The sequence below is a fragment of the Sapajus apella genome, unplaced genomic scaffold (genome assembly GCF_009761245.1).
Source record: "Sapajus apella isolate SASKATOON/1434 unplaced genomic scaffold, GSC_monkey_1.0 scaffold113, whole genome shotgun sequence".
NCBI classification, from domain to species: domain Eukaryota; kingdom Metazoa; phylum Chordata; class Mammalia; order Primates; family Cebidae; genus Sapajus; species Sapajus apella.
This window is the reverse complement of record NW_022437053.1, coordinates 1400355-1420722: the sequence shown is the minus strand read 5'-3', so window position 1 is coordinate 1420722 and position 20368 is coordinate 1400355. Positions and strand designations below refer to the sequence as shown.

Below are 20368 nucleotides of genomic sequence, written 5' to 3'. Positions count from 1 at the left end.
TTTTTTTTTTTTTTTTTTTTTTCCTTTTTTCCCAACCTAGCGATGACCTCTTCCAGGTGGCGGTCCCCTGTGCGCGGTTGGTACTACCCAGGGCTTAGAGCGAACGCGCACCCGAGCCTGCGACGGAGGCTCCTCTGCGGGCTCCACCTGCCTCTTGTCCGGGGCCTGAGAGAGGGCGGGCACCTGGCCCCTGCTGACGCCCTGGTGGTCACGGTGGCCCTTTAGAAACACACGGCTCCATTTCGTAAGCATAAACCTCCTTCCCCGGCCCCGGCTCGAGTACCATTCACACTGCCATCCAAGCCGCGGGCGGCCGTAGGAAAGGCACCAGATCACTGGTCTCGCGGGCGCGGTGAGGTACAGCGATGGCTCCCAGTGCCGGGCAGCTCAGGTGGCAGGAGCTTTCCAAAGACACCTAGGGTCCAAAAAGCAGGGTTCCGATCTCACAGTTTGGATTTGCCCATAGGGGAGCAGATAGGACAGCCTGCTCACACGCCTTCTTTGAAGGCACTTCCACAGTGGACTGTCTACAGGGCCCCTGAGGTGACCATTGGTGCCCCAGGAGACAGGCAAGGAATTGACCCTTTGGTCGGTCACTGAGTAAGCCCCCGCTAGGCTGCTGCTCTTTCCAAAAGGAAGGGGCTGGGGGATACAGGAAGGAAGCCCACCCCCACACTTGGGTCTGTCTGGATTCAGCCAGGTAAAGGGACTCACTGTGATCGGGGCCCCTCCACGGGGCAGGACGACCTGCCTCCGGTTCGTGACACAATAAGGGAGCAGCCCGATCCCTAAGCGGTCTCTTTTTTGGTGCCTCCTACATTTCTTGAGGGGAAAAAAAAAAAATGTGTCCTTAGCTACCCTGTTTTGAGCAGCAATATGCAGCTTCTTCCTTCCAAGATTACCTCCGGAGAACACCGTTCTTGGCCAAGGACACTGAGGAGCTAAACCTGCCTCACTAAGGAACGACCTTGTTTCCAAGAAATAAGGATAAGATGGGTAAAATCCTCACTAACAAAAGAATACTTTAAAACCTGTGAGAGCCTTAGAATAGCCTCTAATAATCCTAGGAAAGGAGCAAGCGCCTGGCTTTGCTGTGAGTTTATCCTCAGAAAAAGCAGGAGGTTGACCATCTCTTCACTGGAGCCAGCTTCTCTAGAAAGGATGCTTTTTTCCCTAAAGAGCAGCAAAAACAAAAAAGGGGAGGGGATTTTTTTTACTTGTTTGAAAAATTATAATAAAATAATTATCTCCTGTGAGTAACGCCTTTTTGTTTTTAATTATTCCACAGCAGGTGGAGTTTTCAATAATTTGTTCAAGTTTTACATAAGTGGTTCCTTAAAAATTATTTATTAAATAGGATCTTTAAGAAATTTTTTGAAAGTTTTACTTTTCTTGCTGAACAATATTCTCAATGTGCGGTAATTACTGTACTATCATCCATGTCCCTGATATTACCAGGGTTTCTTTTATTACTCAGCAAACAAAAGTGGGTTTTTAAAAATCTCTCATGGAGAGGGTCTGTGGCCTCATTCTGAACTGATTCTTTGTGTCACGCTGAGCAGCTGCTTTGCCATCCAAAGCTGTGGGGTCACAGGAAGTGTTTCTTCAGGTGTGGATGCTGGTCACTCCTCGTGCTCCTCACACTTAAAAGGTTGAGACCCAACCTTAAAAATGCTTCAGTAATCCATTCAGAAACCACACTCGGATGCACAAGACGTCAAGGAGACATAAAGTCAATTCTTGTTTTTTTCTTTTTTTTTTTTTTTTTTTGAGATGGAGTTTCGCTCTTGTTACCTACCCTGGAGTGCAATGGCAGGATCTCCGCTCACTGCAACCTCCGCCTCCTGGGTTCAAGCAATTCTCCTGCCTCAGCCTCCCCAGTATCTGGGACTACAGGCATGTGCCACCACGCCCAGCTAATTTTTTTGCATTTTTAGTAGACACGGGGTTTCACCATGTTGACCAGCATAGGCTCGATCCCTTGACTTCGTGATCCACCCGCCTCAGCCTCCCAAAGTGCTGGGATTATAGGCGTGAGCCACCGCGCCCGGCCTTTTCTCATTTCTTAATGTAAAAACAGCCAAGCAGAAATTTCCAAAACTGGCTATGCAAATTCACATATTTTCTTTCTCATGCTCTCTGCCGGGTTTGTTTTTTAAAAAAAAAAAAAAGAAAAACAGAATAAAAACGGTCCATTGTAATAGCAGAAAACCTGGCGAACCAAGCAGAGTACCTAATTATCAAAACACCAGGACCTGTTCTACCCTTGCATTTCCAAGTTACCTCCACCCATCACCATCTGGTGACAGATGTGCCCTAAATAAGAGCCTGAGATAAAGCCACTGGCTGCATCCTGCGCCCCAGCTTCTCAGTGTGGTGACGAGGCACCAGACGCCTGTAGACACCTGCTCCAGGCTGACACATTACCACTCAGTCCACATGACTTAAGAATAGCCATTTCCTTTTGTGAGAGATCCGGATTCATCCTTCCTCTAAAGCATATTAAAAATACATAAGGGATAGAGCCAGTGGTTGTATTAAATGTGCTAGTCCTGTGCACCGACAGAATGCTCCTTGTGTTGAGAAGAACCATTTAGACCTGGTCCCTAGCCAGAGGCCAACTTAGGCTGGCCAGGAACTATTAAAAACTGTGTTAATTGTGTGTAGGCCAAGGGCTTCCCTCACATTCCAGGGTATGAGGGCCTTTTGTGGAGCAAGGAGAAAGAGAAGAAGGTGAGTCCCATTGGGGTGCATGGCCCTGCTGCTGTGGCTGACCCTGCCTGAAGGTCTGACTACACTTACCTTTCTAGGAAGCACAGGTGTCTCCAAGGGACTGCAGGTTTCCAGAGGATCCCAGATACTTCTCAACCCCTGTGAAGGTTATTTCAGAAATTTACTTCATATTTTCTGCACATGTGTTAACTGGGTAAATGATTTTTAAAAATATATTGTTAAGGGAAGGTGTTTTTCAGTGTATTCGGTTTGTAGATTTTATGCTGTGTTACGTTGAGATTTTACAAGCGAAGTTTAAACTGTACTATAGAAATTATTTTTGTATTATTTTCAGAACATGCCGCAGAGCAATATTTTGCACGCTTTATTGTCACAGGGTTGTCCCTTGGAAGGGTAACTGGAGGTGGGAAGGAGCTCCGCTGTGGGCTCCAGGCATTTAAACACTTTTTGCTGTCTGTCCAGATACTTTCTGAACGTAGGAATGTATACATGTCTTTTTTTATTGAAAGCTTGATTTCCTTTGTCTGTTCATGGATTTTGGTACTGCACCTTTCCTCTTAAATGAATACTTTGTTTTCACTAAATTACTGTGGACCTTTTCTTACCTATTACCACCTGGTGGCATTTGAATCTATTACTTTACAAATTGAATGTTTTCCCAGATGATCTAATTTGCTACTTCTCATAGCTTACTGTCAAGAATTGGGTGGCTGAAGATAAAAGGACTCTCCATGCCCCCCAGGTGCACGCCTCAGGGTATGCACATCCTCCATGCAGCACCCACCCTGTCTCTGGGGAGGGGTAGTTTTGCAAACTATTCTACTTTGCAAAAATAAACTTAACCTAGCCAAATATACTTCACATTAGTTAAGATAAAAGGGCTGTACTTACCAGTGGTGGGAAATTTGTGTAAGAAAAAACAGACTTTTCCAAATCCCTGTGTGTAAGTTCCATTCCATGTGAGTCTTTTCTTTACCAAGAGACCTGGCGTAAAAGCTGAAGGCATCTGCCCTATGTTCAGGGCTCCTTTCTTTATTACATGATTCTTTTTCTCCTTATCTTGGAGTGGACTTTACAAGTTAAGTTCCCTCAGTGTTCGGTTCTTTTTTTTTTTCTTCAGTGCTTCTAATAAATAAGAAGAAATGTGTTTCTGTGGCTGAACGAGCCCAGCCGGGTCAGACAGACGTTTACCAGCTCTGGCTTGATCCTCGTTGGGCTGCAAAGGCAGCCCCTGCTCTAGTTGAGTCTGGTTCTGCTGCCAGCTGAGGACAGACCACCATATGAAGGGCCCAGAGGTGGCTGGCATGCCAGGGAGCTGTAGCCCCTTCCAAAACACCTTAAAGTGGTGGCTCTCTGGAGAGCTGGGGCACCACCTTCCCATTTACTCCTGACTCTAAACTCTAGCTGGCCTGTTTTAGTGTCGCTGTTCGGGGCGGTGGCCAGCACTCAGCTTTGTTTGTTCTTGTTTAATTCAAGTCCACCCTGTTTCCCATGTCCTCTCCACAGCTCTGGGTCTATTGGCCCAGAGTGTATTTCTGCCAGTGTTGCCTCACTGACACGGGAGTGGGTCCAGGGTGGTTCATCACAGAGAGGCCAGCACAGGCCATGGGGAGAGCCCCCTACGCTCACGATGGAGGCTCTGCTGCACATCCAGGCTAGACCACTCTGCAAGCCTTTCATGACAGCTCCAGGCACTGCAAACTGGCCTGTTAGCAGTTATGCAGGTCCCTTCTTTCCCAAAAAGACTTATTCTTCCTCCCCACTGCACCCCTAACAGAAAAGAGCGAGGGAGATGCCCTGCAGGGACCCCTTGGGAACAACAGGTATGTATAGTCTGTGCAGTATGAGCATCTGGCCCCACCAGGCTGAGCCGAAGACAGGTAATCGCAGAGCAGCACTGAAGCCATCATCTCCAACCATGCTAGTAATATTAATGTTTCTGTTTATTTTGCCAAATAACTTGTCGAAGTTTGCATTTTTGCTGTTTCAATCTTGCCAAAAAAAAGGGGGCCACACTAATCCTAATTATGTACACACAGAATGATGCACATTGCTTATATCTTTTTATTCTCCCAGAGAGCATCTCGTGTGTGTGTGTGTGTGTGTGTGTGTGTGTGTGTGTGTGTGTGTGTGTGTATGTATAATTTGTTTAACATAGGCCGAAGAGTACCATTTGGTTTTAAGAGTAAAGATAGGCCGAATCCACTCAAGACCAAAGTAATCTGTTAATTTAATGAGGACAAATTAGTGAAAAACCAGCTGTTTTAAAATTTATCTACAAACACTGGAGCACTACTTTAAATGAAGAAACAGCCTCCCACGGCAGAGAGAAAACCAGGTCCTTACAAAGGCCTCTACCACCCCAGTACTTCTGTCAGCTGCTCTGCCCTGGGATGTAGGCCTTCCTGCCATTTCTAGTAACAGGCACCCTCCTGCCTCAGGGTTTTTGCACATGCCATTCCTTCTACCTAGAACATTCTTCCCAGAGAGCCACATGGCTCATCCCTCACTACCTACCAGTCTTTACTCCAATGTCGTCTTTCAACAAGGCCTTCCCTGATTTATTTAAAAGGACCACACTCCCCACCCTCCCTACCCACCCCTCTGTATCTTCTTCTTGTGCACTTATCACCATCTGAGTGCTGCAGATGTTAATTAATCATGCATACATTTATTTGATTCTCACCTCCCTATTTCCCATAGAATGTAAGCTCCACGTGGGCAGGAACTTTTGTATGTCTTGCTCATCACTGTATCCTGGTGCCTACAACAGTGCCTGACACATATTAGGCACTGGATAAGCATTTGTTAAAAACAGGAAATGAAATCAGTAAATTGAAAGCTATTAAGAGGCCTGAAAAGGTCAATTCCAGCTTTCCTCTGTTATATCAGATTGAGTATAAAAAATTAACACCAAGACAAAAGTATGCCAAATTGTAGGGTCTTTATTGCCGGCAGCCACGGAGGACTCACGTCTCTCCAACCTGTGGCCCAGAGCTCCGGGAAAGCAGGGTTTTTAAACTGAAAAACCACATCCTGGTTTTAGGACCAAGAGGGTGAGGGGATGCAGGGCAAGCAACTTTACAGAAGCTTATTCTGGCAGTTACTGATAAGCAAAGGCAAGCAGCTTTACATAGTGGACATTTTTCAGAGCAAGCTAGCTGTTTTTATTTACAGAAGCCAAGGTCAGCAGTTACAACTTATTTTTGGAAAAACAGCTTTATTTTGTATAAAATGGTGATCCTTAGGTTTTAACTCTAGGCCAGCTATAACACATTTCCCCCTATTTTTATGTACATTGACTTAAATCATTGATTCTTGTACTGGGAGGGGCTGTTCAGTTTGGTACAAGGACTTATATTGGGATCTGAGGACCATTAGTTTTACAGAGTTGATTTTTGACTGGATTATGTTGAGTAATTGGTTTAGGAGGCAAGGTCCAATTGTAAGTCTTAGTATAAGTAGGATTAGAGGTCTCGCTATTGCAGTAAGCAGGGAAGTAAGCCATGGGGACCAGGAGAACAATTTTTGATACCAATTTTTTGAGGCTTCCTGGAGCCATTATCTGGTTTTTAAATTTTGTCTGACTAAAGAGAGACTATCCCGGATAAGGCCTGACTTATTAGCATAAAAACAGCATTGCTTATTTTATTGCATTTTAGGTTTTGGGGTATATGTGAACAACATGCAAGATTGTTGCACAGGTACACACATGGCAGTGTGATTTGCTGCCTTCCTCCCCTTCACCTATATCTGGCATTTCTCCCCATGCTCTCTCCCCCCAACTCCCCATCCCCCAGTCCCTTCCCTATTTCCCCCCAACAGACCCCAGTGTGTGGTGCTACCCTCCCTGTGTCCATGAGTTCTCATTGTTCAACACCCGCCTATGAGTGAGAACATGCGGTGTTTGATTTTCTGCTCTTGTGTCAGTTTACTGAGAATGATGGTTTCCAGGTTCATCCATGTCCCTACAATGGACACAAACTCATCATTTTTGATGGCTGCATAATATTCCATGGTGTATATGTGCCACATTTTCTCTGTCCAGTGTATCATCGATGGGCATTTGGGTTGGTTCCAGGTCTTTGCTATTGTAAACAGTGCTGCAGTGAACATTCGTGTGCATGTGTCCTTATAGTAGAACAATTTATAATCCTTTAGATATATACCCAGTAATGGGATTGCTGGGTCAAATGGAATTTCTAGGTCCTCGAGGAATCGCCACACTGTCATCCACAATGGTTGAACTAATTTACACTCCCACCAACAGTGTAAAAGTGTTCCTGTTTCTCCACATCCTTTCCAGCATCTGCTGTCTCCAGATTTTTTAATGATCGTCATTCTAACTGGCGTGAGATGGTATCTCAATGTAGTTTTGATTTGCATTTCTCTAATGACCAGTGAGGATGAGCATTTTTTCATATGTTTGTTGGCCTCACGTATGTCTTCTTTTGTAAAGTGTCTGTTCATATCCTTCGCCCACTTTTGAATGGGCTTGTTTTTTCTTGTAAATCTGTTTTAGTTCTTTGTAAATTCTGGGTATCAGCCCTTTGTCAGATGGGTAAACTGCAAAAATTTTTTCCCATACTGTTGGTTGCCGATTCACTCTAGTGACTGTTTCTTTTGCTGTGCAGAAGCTGTGGAGTTTGATTAGGTCCCATTTGTCTATTTTGGCCAATGCTTTTGGTGTTTTGGTCATGAAGTCCTTGCCTACACCTATGTCCTGAATGGTTTTGCCTAGATTTTCTTCTAGGGTTTTTATGGTGTTAGGTCTTATGTTTAAGTCTTTAATCCATCTGGAATTAATTTTAGTGTAAGGTGTCAGGAAGGGGTCCAGTTTCTGCTTTCTGCACATGGCTAGCCAGTTTTCCCAACACCATTTATTAAACAGGGAATCCTTTCCCCATTGCTTGTTTTTGTCAGGTTTGTCAAAGATCAGATGGTTGTAGGTATGTTGTGTTGCCTCCGAGGCCTCTGTTCTGTTCCATTGGTCTATATCTCTGTTTTGGTACCAGTACCATGCTGTTTTGATTACTGTAGCCTTGTAGTATAGTTTGAAGTCCGGTAGTGTGATGCCTCCCGCTTTGTTCTTTTTGCTTAGAATTGACTTGGCTATGCGGGCTCTCTTTTGGTTCCATATGAAGTTTAAGGTGTTTTTTTCCAGTTCTGTGAAGAAGGTCATTGGTAGCTTGATGGGGATAGCGTTGAATCTGTAAATTACTTTGGGCAGTATGGCCATTTTCATGATATTGATTCTTCCTAACCATGAACATGGAATGTTTCTCCATCTGTTTGTGTCCCCTCTTATTTCCTTGAGCAGTGGCTTGTAGTTCTCCTTGAAGAGGTCCTTTATGTTCCTTGTTAGTTGTATTCCTAGGTATTTTATTCTGTTTGTAGCAATTGTGAATGGGAGTTTGTTCTTGATTTGGCTCTCTTTAAGTCTGTTATTGGTATATAGGAATGCATGTGATTTTTGCACATTGATTTGCCTATTAAGGGCAGCACAGAGTCCTCCCTGTTTAAGGAATAGTAAATTTAATTCTCACCTGTTTTGGAGCACTGTTTTAGCTAGAGAGTTTGCCTGGTCTGTAAGCTGGGATATAGAATTTTCTAAATGGCTTATATCAGTATTTATATGTTGGGACAGGGCTTTGAAATTTTGATTTCTGGTTACAAAGGCTGAGATACTTAGGGCTGTAGACCCTGCTATTTTGAGCCCTACTAATAGGGGTATGACTATGGGGACCCGTTTCTATTGGGTAATTGAGTCAGAGGGGGCCAGGAGGGTAAATCCTTGCTGGCTGCTGTAAATGTTTACACGGGGCAAAATGTATATAGGTGTGCAGAATATGGGAGTAGAGAAATTGTTTAATTGTTAAGTGGAGATACAGTTAGTGAGCCTAAAAGTGCAGGCCAGCCAGGATGAGATTGGGGATGTATAGTAAATATTTGTTCCATTGTAACTTAGGGGAAGAGTTTTATGACAGAAGCATTTGTAAGGGGAATTGGTGAGGGTGTAATTAGGGGAATGGTAACATTCACCCTTTCCCTTGAGATTTCCTAAAGTTGAGTGGAGTATTTTTCCAGAGCATGGAGTGTTAGACGGGCTGTAAGTTGTGCTGCTAAGCTTGTATAAAATGGTGGTTGAGGGTTTAGACATAACCAACAATTTACACCTAAATCTGGGTTGGATTGGTTAAGTAGATGGTGGGTAGAGGACAATAAATTAAGGAGGTTTAGGCTTTCTACAGATAAAGCTAGAGCCATTGGGGGCTGAGTGAAGGGGGTGATAGTAGGGAGAAAGGGGGCTTTCTGAGTTAGGGGGTGACAGCAGCAAGGGAAGGGGATATTGGGGGTGGTATGATTCCTGCGTTTGGCCCTATAGGGCGGTTGGGTCGGGGCAAGGCTATGCGTTGGATAGTGAAAATACCCTTGTCCTAACCACTTATGTAAACTCTGAGTCCCCAAGTCTGCATGGTGCTTCACGTGTTGTCTGGGGTTTTTACAGTTATACGGAGTGGGTTACATGCCCCCATAGAACAGGGGGACGGGGTGTCTGACGCTTAAGTGAGATAAGAGTTCTTTTGTTTTATGAACCCCGATATGGTTGAGATTGTTACGCAACCCCAATGTTGGCAAAGCAATTTAAGTTTTCACAATTTCACTTTGTGGTGTTGACCCAGGGCATGAGGATAGCCCTTTGTTTTGGAGGTGGTGTTCTGCCTTTTGGCTACCGCACCCTGAGGCAAATCCCCCCATCCTGATAATTTCTCGCCCAACTGGTCCAATATCCAGGTTTTTTCCTAGGAGGACGCAAAGGTCCACAAAGTTATAGGTTGGTTTGGATAGTACATAAAGGTTGAGTTGACAATGGTGTTTTTTGTCCTGTTAAGGCACTAACATATTGTCCAGTGGAGCCCACAGTGAGGGTCCACTGATAGTACGTGGGGTCTAAGGGGGGTCGTCTATCTGAATTGACAGGACAGATTAGGAAAGTGAGGGTGGTAACCGTGAAGAGCGCACAAGTCTTAATTTTAGTGAATTGGGGGAAGAGGGGTTTACGCTTTATTGTCCTTCTGGCGGGGCGGTCTTGACGTGGGTGTGGTGAATTCAGGCTGTTAGTCCATTCACTTTGAGTGCAGTGGGGTGGTTAGAATGACTGTGTAGGGTGAGGCCGAGGTGGTGAATTTTTTTAACAAAGACTGAGTCTCCTGGCTGGAAGGGGTGCGTCGGCTGGGCAGTGAGGTCCACTGGTGTGGGATGGGTGTTTCTGATGAGCCGGTGTACCTGGGATTGAACAGACTGGAATGCCTGTAAGGACTTAAGGAGTATATGGTTATGGACCTTAGCATGTATGGTATCTGCGGGTCTGGGAAGTAAGGGAGGGGGCATTCCAAACATAATTTAAAGGGAGAGAAGCCTTTTTGGTAGGGGGTGCATCGGACATGGAGGAGGACAAAAGGAAGCAGGCTGAGCCAGTTTTTACCGGTCTCTAGGATGAACTTTGTCAGAGTCTCCTTTCCGGTCCGGTTCATTCTCTTAACCTGCCCTGAACTCTGGGGGTGATAGGCACAGTGTAGTTTTCAAGATATGCCCAAGGCCTTGGCCAGGGCTTGAGAAACTTGTGCTGTAAATGCAGGGCCGATTCCAGAGTCAGGGGCAAGATGAACCGAGGAACCAGGTCCTGTAACAATTTTTTTGCTACTACCGGTGAGGTTTTAGACCTAGTAGGGAAAGCCTCTACCCATTCAGAGAAGGTGTCTACAAACACAAGGAGGTATTTATAGCCACACGCTGGGGGCTTTATTTCAGTAAAGTTTACTTCCCAGTGTTCTCCCGGGCTAGTACCCTTAGGTCTTATCCCTGCCTGACTAGACCTACTGCCTCCTGGATTTACCCTGGCACGTACATCACATCGAGTTGTAGTTTCCCTGACAAATTCGTGTAGATGTAGAATGTGGTATTTGGCCCTCAGCAGCTCAGTTAGTTTTGTCTGTCCTAAGTGTGTGGCCTGGTGTGTGTCCTTAACTAGAGCCCGTCCTAGAGTCTCGGGGACCACAATCCTTGTGTCCAGTAGAGTCCACAGTCCTGTGGAATTGTGTGTGCCCCCCTGTTCTTTAGCAAAGTTTTCTTTATCAGGTGAGTACGTAGGGGTGGGGGGCAGGGTTGGGGCCGGTAGAGTTACAAGAAACGTTAGAGGTTTTATTGGTCCCAAGGTTGCCTGTCTGGCTTGTAGGTAAGCTGCCCTATTTCCCCTTGCTTCTGGTGAATTTCCCTTCTGGTGTCCTTTGCAGTGTATTAATGCCACTGCCTTGGGCTTCTATATACCCTTTAGTAGGACTAGGATTTCTTTTTTGTTTTTGATGATTTTTCCCTCTGAGGTTAGTCCCCTTTTTTTTATAAATGGCTCCATGTACATGAGCCATAGCAAAGGCATACCGGCTATACGTGTAGATGTTAACAGTTTTTCCCTCCGCCCAGTCCAAGGCCTTTGTTAGAGCTATGAGTTTTGCCTTTTGGGCCAAGGTTTTATGTGGAAGAGCCTGGGCCCATATAACCTGCTCTAGGGTGACTACAGCTGCCCTGGCATACCTGACTCCATTGACCATGAAATTATTGCCGTCCATATACAGTGCCACCTCTGGGTTCTGCAGGGGGACGTCAGTGAGGTCCAGTTGAGCAGCGTGGAGGACATTCATTGTCTGTTGGCAGTCATGTATGGGCTCCTCTGGCTTGCTGTCAGGTAGCAATGTGGCAGGGATTAAAACCGTAGCTTTTAAAAATTTTATACGGGGCTGTTCTAAAAGTAAGGCCTGATATTGAACTATGTGGGCATTTGACATTTATTTTCCCGGAGCTCCGCGGAGTAGTGACTCCACCCTGTGGGGTGCCACTAAGTTTAACTCTTGCCCCAAGGTTAGTTTGTTCACCTTCTTGACTAACAGGGCTGTTGCTGCCACCGACCTCAGACAAGCTGGCCACCTAGAGGCTACGGGATTAAGTTTTTTTGAAAGGTAGACTGGCCAGGACTATGGTTCTAATGTTTGGGTGAGTACCCCTTTAGCAACTCTCTGTTTTTTATGCACAAATAACCGGAAGGGTTTAGAGATGTCTGGCAAGGCCAAGGCTGAGGCCATAGTTAGGGCAGTTTTGAGTTTGTCAAAAGCCCATTGCTTTATTTCCGTCTAAGTTAAAGGCTGATTTCCTCCAGTGCAGGCATACAGGGGCTTGGCTATCTCGGCAAATTCTAAAATTCATAACCTGCAGTGCCCTACTGCCCCAAGGAATTCTCGAACTTCGCATTTTGTGGTGGGGATGGGTATTTGCAGCACTGCTTGGACTCAGCTGGGTGCCAGTGCCCGGTTGCCCTTTCTTACAATATAGCCTAGGTAAGTAACTTTCGGTTGGCAGAGTTGGGCCTTTTTAGCTGAGACCCAGTAACCCAAAGTTTGTAGGGTTTTTAATAATGACTGGTTGGTTTCTTTACAGGCCTCCTGGGTTTTTATAGCTAAGAGTAAGTCATCCACATATTAGAGTAGGGTACACTCTGGGAACTCAGTTCGGAAGGCAGCAAGATCTTGGCTAAGTGCCTTATTAAACAGAGTGGGGGAGTTTTGAACCCCTAGGGCAGTCTTGTCCAAGTGAGTTGCCCCGAGACCCCAGTATTGGGGTCAGTCCCTTTAAAAGCAAATATGGGCTGGCTAACAGGGGCCAGTGGGATGCAAAATAATGCATCCTTGAGATCCAAGACAGTGTAATGGTGGTGTTCTGGGCCCAAGAGACTCAGGAGGGTGTATGGATTTGGAACCATAGGGTGGACAGTTTCCACTCGTTTGTTTACCTCCCTTAAGGCGGATGGTCCTTTGTGCCTGGTTTTAAGATGGGGAGTAAGGGGGTATTCCAGGGGGACTTACAGGTAGTAAGGATCCCTCCTTTTAGGATTCTGGTTATATGTGGAGCAATTCCCCGTCTGGCATCCTGGCTCATGGGATATTGTTGTACCTGGACTGGAGTTGCCGTTGCCAACAGCTGGACCACGACTGGGGTACGGTGACTTGCCAAGCCTGGGGAATTTGTTTCAACCCACACTCCAGGTACATTTTCTTGGAACTGGAGGAGGAGGTTTGATGGTGGTGGTTGATCTGCCTTTGAGAATAAAGCTTCCTGCAAGAGATACTCGTTTGACAGAGCACAGGTGATGATCTGCTGAGGTGGCCCTGATGCCAAGGGAGGAGGAATTGAGAGGCAAGCCTGACTTTCACAGAAATATTTGCTTGAAGTTTGTGGAGTAAATCCCGTCCTAGGAGTGGGTACAGACACTCTGGAATAACTAAATAGGAGTGGGTGACAGTACCATTCCCTAGACCAGCGAGTAGGTTGGTGGTCCAAGGGCTTGCTGTGGTTTTTCCTGTGGCCCCCTGAATAATTGTTCTTCTACTGGATAGTGGTCCCAGAGGCGGAGTAAGGACTGACTGGGCTGCCCCAGTGTTAACTAAGAAGCTGACAGGTGTGCTCCCAATCTTTAAAGTGACCCTGGGCTCCTGGGGGCTTAATAAATAAGAGCCCTGGCCCCGTCAATCCTGGCTTTCTAAACTGAGAATGGCCCTCGATGGCTTTCCTTGTGCCGTTTCTCGCCTTCTCCCCTCCGGGAACTCCCTCCTCCATGACCTTCTTGTCAGCAGTACGCGCAGTGGTTGTGTCCTAGCCTGGGCCGGGGATCCCACAGGCTCCCCTGTGAGGTTCCCTCTCCCCATGGGATAACTCAGGTTTCCCGAAGAGCTGCTATTACTGCTTTAGTAATTCTTTTATCCTGTATAGCTTCTGAAGTGTTTCTATTGTTAAAGACCTTCTGGGCAATTTCCAGCAATTGGGTTAAATTCATTCCCTGGAATCCCTCTAACCTCTGTAACTTTTTTTTGATAACTGGGGCTGACTGGGAAACGAAAGCCAGATTGATGGCCCGCTGATTTTCTGGAGCCTCAGGGTCAATAGGAGTGTAGGTGCGATAAGCGTCTTATAGATGCTCAAGGAAGGCAGCTGGCAACTCTTGCGGACCCTGAGTTACAGTTCCCACCTTGGAGAGGTTAGTGGGCTTGCGGGCTGCTCCCCTAACCCCTTCTAGTGGGTACCGGTGAAAATTGTTTACACCAAGGTGTTTGGGTCCCATTGGGGTCAGGTGGAAGGGAAAATCTTATTAATTTGTTCTAGGCGGTCCTCTGCCAAGCCTCCCCCTGTTCCAATGATGGCCTTATGGGCCTCCTGTCTAATTCTGCTCCTCTCTTTTGTAGTAAACAGTACTGGCAGTAATTGTTGACAGTTACCCCAGGTGGGGCGGTGAGTTTGTAAAACAGACTCCAGGAGCCCTGTGAGTGCCTGGGGCTTTTCAGAAAATGGAGGGTGTTGAGCCTTTTAATTGTATAAATCACTAGAGAAAGGGATGTGGACAAAGAAGGGGTGGCCCCGGCTACCGCTTTCCACTGGGGGCACCTCCCGAAGGGGTAATACCCTGGGCAGGTGTGGAGCCCCACTATGGGTGTGGAGTGGGGACAAGGGCTGGCTACTGGTGTTGTCTGGAGAGGGGAGCTGGGACCCCTGTCCAGAGGGTAAGGGTTGGCTGCCAGTACTGTCTGGAGAGGGGTGCCGGGAACCCTGTCCAGAGGATTTAAAGTAAGGTGGAGGTAACTCTTAATCCTCTGCGGAGGCAGGGAGAACAGCCGGTACTGTAGGGACCTTTTTTGGGCCGGCTGACATAACCTGAAGTCCAGCCTGTTTTATGCAGCATTTCAGCCACGGAGGGGGTCGTTGGACTAAATCCAACCATTGGTCAATGTATGGAAACTGATCAGGGTGTCCAGGCATTCCCGTGACCATTTTCCATACCACCTGGGTAATTTTTGGGTTGTAGGTCCCAGTGTCAGGCCACCCAACTCCAAAAGATGGCCATTCTAGTTCACATAAAAAGCAGAGTTTTTCAGGGGTTAATTTCACCCCATATTGGCCTGAAAACCCAACCTTGAAGTTGGCCATCATACGTTGGAGGTGGGGTGCAAGGCCAGGAGCTAGACGACCCCATTTGGGTTTTTTTTTTTTTTTTTTTTTGAGGGCCTGGAAATGGTTTAACTATGATTTTTAGATAGAAAAGTTCTGCTGTAGAGAAAGCCAATTCTAAGCCAGACAACTTATACTAAACACAAAGTCCTATAGCTTTCAGCTTCCGAATTTTTCCAAGAGGCTTATTTTAAGACTGGCTCCACTGAGGATTAGAACCAGCAACCTTGCAGTTGTAGGCTTTATCCCTTTTCTACTATGCTAACAGGCTACTTGCAGAAAGGGCAAACAGAAATCTTTCTTAAGTTGTATTTTGGATGCAAATCTTGCAACCTGAGGTGGTGCGGCCTGCCTGAAAGCCAGGCAGGACTGGCAGCCGGCAGAGGAAAGGAAGATAAATGCTCTTCCTGTCAGTTTAAAACTAAACTCACAGCTGCTGCCTGGCTGCGAGTTTCTTGCCCCTGCTGCTTTTGGTCGCCTTGATACAGGGACCCTAAAAGACATTAAATTCCTCTTTCCCTCCTTTCTCTCTGTTTCTCCCTCTTTTTACTTTCTCTCTCTCTCTCTGTCTTTTGTATGAGTCAGGGAAACAGGTGGAAGCAGCCAAGAGTGAGGATAGGATTCCTCTAGGAAGCCCCAGAGGGGCCAGTAATAGGCCTTGTATAGGTTTAGTACCACTTGGGCGTGGTCTTCTCTTAAATGACACCTGGCGTCTAGTGGCCTTGGGAAAGCTGGAAAATGGCAAAACAAATGAATTAGGAGGTCCACAGGGTGTGAATTTTGTATCCACCACAGCGTAGAGTTGGCAAGAGATTTGCCAGTCTGTTCCTATTAAGCCATGACACCCCACCTCCCAGCAGTGAGGGTGGTACTAAAAAACTAAATAAGGTGGGCTTCAGAGGACTGGCCGTAACACTAAATATTCTTTTGACAGAACAATTATTTTGTTTCCACCCCAACCAGCTAAGAAGAGTTGGCACTTTTCTGTCTAGGAGTTGATTTCCCCGGACAGAGAAAAAACGACACTCAATTTGTAGCAGGCAGAATTTTCCTTTGGACATTAGAAAAGGGAAGGAGTGTCCTGAAGAGATTGGGGGAGGAGTAGGTAGCTGATGAGGGAAAAGGAAATTATACCCAACACAGGCAGAAATACTCCTGTCCTGGAGGGGGTGGCTGAGAGAACCTACAGGCCACAATGATTATAATAAGAAAGAAAACAAAAAGATAGGGCTAAAGCTATTTGCCACATGGCAGAGTCAGAGGAAGTGAGCCTTCAGTAGTAGTAAAAGAACAGGAGAAGGAAGGAGAACAGAGTTACTTCTAGGGGCATGAATTCAGTAAAGGTCCCCTGCAGCCAGTGGTCCGTTACCCACTGTAGAATATTTTTCACTTCAAGGGAAGCAGGCCTAAACCACTGTATATCAGCCAACAGGAGTCTAACAAAACTGGTAAATTTGCAGTAAGGACAGAACCACATACAGGATTGACAAAGGATGGGTGCCCCCCAGATGGGAGACCAGTCTGATGCCTGCCCCGCCATGTCCCCGGAGGGATATTTCAGGACGTCTTGGCTAAGGTGAACCCGTATAAACCCCAGGCCTGGTCACCTCAGAATTTTTAGTTCTGAGATGAATCACCGTTATGCCTTATGACGCTCCCATGGAACCGCGGGTGAAGGCCCTCACAAGCCCCATAGCCTACTGGCCATGGGACTACATATATACACACTCACTCTCTCACTCACACAGAGGTTATGGAAAACAACTGAAAACTAATACCACAGCCTCCACACAATGAGAGGTTACGGAAATACCAGAGCCTCGGGTGATATCTCTGGGAGGTTGCCTGGTCAGAGTTCCAGTGACTGCATCCGGTCCCCTGACTCAGGCTACAGATACAGATGGACCGGTTCTCAGATTTCAGACCCAGAACAGACTTACCTCTGGAGGTTTCCAGGACCCTGAAGGAATTTGGGGTGAATGTCGGCTGAGCAGTCGCTTGTCCGTCACGGGGCCAAACTCTGGAGCCCTGGAACATCAGTAGGGGGCGCCTCCCCCAGAGATCCCCAAGGCAGGAGTGGCTGCCCGGGCGAAGTTCTAAGGGCTTTTGTCTAGGTGATGGAGGAATATAAATAAAATCTCGCTGGAGCCTCCAAAATGCAATATCAGATTGAGTATAAAAAATTAACACCAAGACAAAAGTATGCCAAATTGTAGGGTCTTTATTGCTGGCAGCCACGGAGGACTCACATCTCTCCAACCCGTGGCCCCGAGCTTGGGGAAAGCAGGGTTTTTAAGCTGAAGAACCACATCCTGGTTTTAGGACCAAGAGGGTGAGGGGATGCAGGGCAAGCAACTTTACAGAAGCTTATTCTGGCAGTTACTGATAAGCAAAGGCAAGCAGCTTTACATAGTGGGCATTTTTCAGAGCAAGCTAGCTGTTTTTATTTACAGAAGCCAAGGTCAGCAGTTACTGCAAGGAGAATGGGGCAGCAGTTACAACTTATTTTTGGAAAAACAGGTTTATCTTGTATAAAATGGCGTTGCTTAGGTTCTAACTCTAGGCCAGCTACAGCACACCTCAAATCCAGTTTCTATTACTGTCCCTAACTGTGGAGAATTTTAGTTGACCCAGTGACCTGGCTCCTGTGGGTACAAGATGGCTAGATATATCATTGAGCATATACACCAGGCAGCAGCAGTAGCTTCTCTTTGTCTGTGAACACCTGCCCTGCTGCTAGCCCCTACTCACAGATGTGAGGCTCACTGTTCACAGGGGAGCATTTTGGAACCAGCTGGGATGAAAAAGAGTTTTCTATGGATAGCTCTTGTAGTCAGGTGCACAGTAGCGGGCTCCTGTCATCACTCCACGAGGTCACTGTAGACATGGACCATTCCAGAGAATCCTTTGTAATCAGTCTTTAGCCGTCTCCTAGTCCTTCCCAGTTGAGCACGGGTGGCAGCAGATGGCCCAGCCCAGGGAAAGTCCACCTGACCATTAGACTCATCCTAGAGCCACCAAAGCAAGGCTGGAGAGGAAGAGGAGCTTGTCACAAACATTAACCAGCACAGGGCTGGGCGACTTCAATGACAAATTTGGAAGCAGCAGGGCAAGAGAGCCAAGGCCCCTGAGTATCCCCCTTGGCCCCTGGAGGGGGTGCACTGGAAGGTCAGAGCCTTGACACCACAGAGCCAAACAACACACACCTCCTTGGGCCTAGACCCCAGCACGGTGGCCCTCCAGTGCTGGCAGGTGGCCCCACCCATAGCAGGGGAGGCGTGGGTCCTCCAAAGACCTTCCTGCCCCTGGCCAGATGATTTTCACAACTACCTAACCTTGGTGTTTACTTCTAGGTCCTTTGGCCAAACGCGTTTTCTTCTAAGAGTTGTTGGCAAAATACTGTTACAAGTTTCTTATGGGACCTTTGTCCTACTGTGGCCTGGTTAAAGGCTTTGTCCTTCTCTTTAATCCTCTTCAGTGGTTTTGCTGTCATTTCTCTTGATGCCATATTTTCAGGTCCCTCGTGGGAGGGGGCATAAGGTCTCCATCATCACGCCCCCTCTGCAGCTGTCCAGCCGGCAGTGAGTGGGCCCACACATGTGCGTTCCTGTGCTTGAATTGCCAAACAGTGTCCCTTTCATTGCTGCTCAAACAGACTGGTGGCCTGCTCCTGCCAGCACCTGGGGAGAGAGAGTGTGCTTCCCAAGAGCCTGCCCCCTTGGTCCATGCAAATGTTCTCCATGGCAGACGTCCATGGAGGTCTCCCAGGCCCTATCGGCTGTCCAGCTCTTTGCACACATTCTTCCCGCGTGCAGGAATGAAATCCAAACACCTGATATGGAATGATGACTTGGCAGCAGGGAGTGGGGCCGCTTGTCTCCACTAACTTAGGACCAAAACTAGGAAGTTTACCATGCACAGTGTTGGAGATCAGCCGTGGCCTCGAGCCCCAGTACACACAGAGGCAAGCCTCACCTCTGACAGAGCCAGTCACCATTCAGCTGCAGCCTGTCTTCCCTGGGCGCCCAGGTGGGAAACTCTGGGCTATTAGTCCTACAAGTACAGGCACCGTTAGGTGCGAGGAGCAGGCTTACCTGGGTCCACAGAAAGACTAAGCTCCTTAGTGACTCCATTCGCCATCACCTTTGAGAATTTCGCCTAGTTTTAACTAAGGATTGTTGAAGTTAATTATAACAAGGACCATCCCCACTCTGTATTTGCTTTGTTCCTTTCAACAAGCATTTGGCCTAATGAAGTCAGTGAATATTCCATTCTTGTTTTTTTTGATCTTTTGATGACATATGTTGCTTTATTTCTCCCATTTCTTTAATTACTGTGGGCAAAGGAAAATATTAAGGCAAAAATAGGTCACAAGTCACGTTACTCTGACCCAGCTGTGCAGAACCCCTTTGTACCTGCAGCTGTTCATTCCAAGTCAATGCAACTTTCCCTTTTCAATCTGGTCCATTCTTGGAGAACAAACCCATTGTAAGAGCTGTCGTCAGTGGTTGGAATATTACTTTGTAAAGTATTAAAGCACTAAACCAATTTTTGCAATATGTAGTAAATCATGCTTTCATTTTGGAAAATTTCCAGTAATGACTACTGCATTTTTTATAGAAGAATTGTATTTAATTTCTTTCTTTTATGAAAGATTATTTCAGTAAAAATAGCTCTGTAATCTGTGTGACAGCCTCTCCATTAACTGACACAGAGAGACGCTTTGATGCCTACTCAATAAAATTAACATGTTTATAAAGTATTGGTTGGTCCAATTATTTGCCCACTGACTCCTGTGTTCTTGGTAAAATAGCATCTAAGAAAAGCTTTATTGCCAAGAGGAAGAAGACTATATCAGCATCCATCCATATCAGTTTTGTTTAAGTGTTTTCCCAGCCAAATGAGATGTAAATTCAGTTATCCAGTTTCTTTTTTTCAAGCTCTCTGTTACCCAGGCATCAGCATGATCTTGGCTTACTGCAACATCCGCCTCCCAGGTTCAAGCAGTTCTGCCTCAGCCTCATGAGTAGGTGGGATTACAGGTGCACACCATGCCCAGCTAATTTTTTTTTCGGTATTTTTAGAGAGAGAGTTCACCATGTTGGCCAGGTTTGTTTCAAACTCCTGACCTCAAGTGATCCACCCTCCTTGGCCTCTCAAACTGCTAGGATTATGGGCACAAGCCATCATCCCAGCCAAGTTTCATTCATATAAGAGGAAAGTATCTCTCCTTTTTAAAATGACCAAGACACTTTCTATCTAGATGAAAGCTGTATTTAGTTCATTGTCACACTGCTGATAGACCTGAGACTGGATAATTTCTAAAGAAAAAGAGATTTAATGGACTCACGGTTCTGCGTGGCTGGGAAGGCCTCACATTCATGGCAGAAGATGAAAGGCATGTCTTACATGGTGGCAGGCAAGAGAGAATGAGAGCCAAGCAAAAGGGGAAACCCGTTATAAAACTCTCAGATCTCGTGAGACTTACTACCAAGAGAACAGTATGGGGAAACCGCCTCCATGATTCAATTCTCTCCCACCAGGTCCCTCCCACAACACATGAGTATAATAGGAGCTACAATTCAAG

The 20368-nt window shown here is 46.4% G+C and overlaps 2 long non-coding RNA genes across 2 annotated transcripts; both read right to left on the bottom strand.

Annotated features, from left to right (window-relative positions):
- Positions 1–11132: 11132 nt before the first annotated feature.
- LOC116537681 lies at positions 11133–17231 on the bottom strand. The gene is made up of 2 exons (XR_004263259.1): positions 16722–17231; positions 11133–11469 (listed from the first exon to the last, which is right to left on the bottom strand). It is a non-coding gene; the product is annotated as an uncharacterized LOC116537681 (long non-coding RNA).
- A 1042-nt stretch (positions 17232–18273) lies between these two features.
- On the bottom strand, positions 18274–19776 carry LOC116537680. Its single transcript, XR_004263258.1, has 2 exons — positions 18876–19776; positions 18274–18798 (listed from the first exon to the last, which is right to left on the bottom strand). It is a non-coding gene; the product is annotated as an uncharacterized LOC116537680 (long non-coding RNA).
- Positions 19777–20368: the final 592 nt, after the last annotated feature.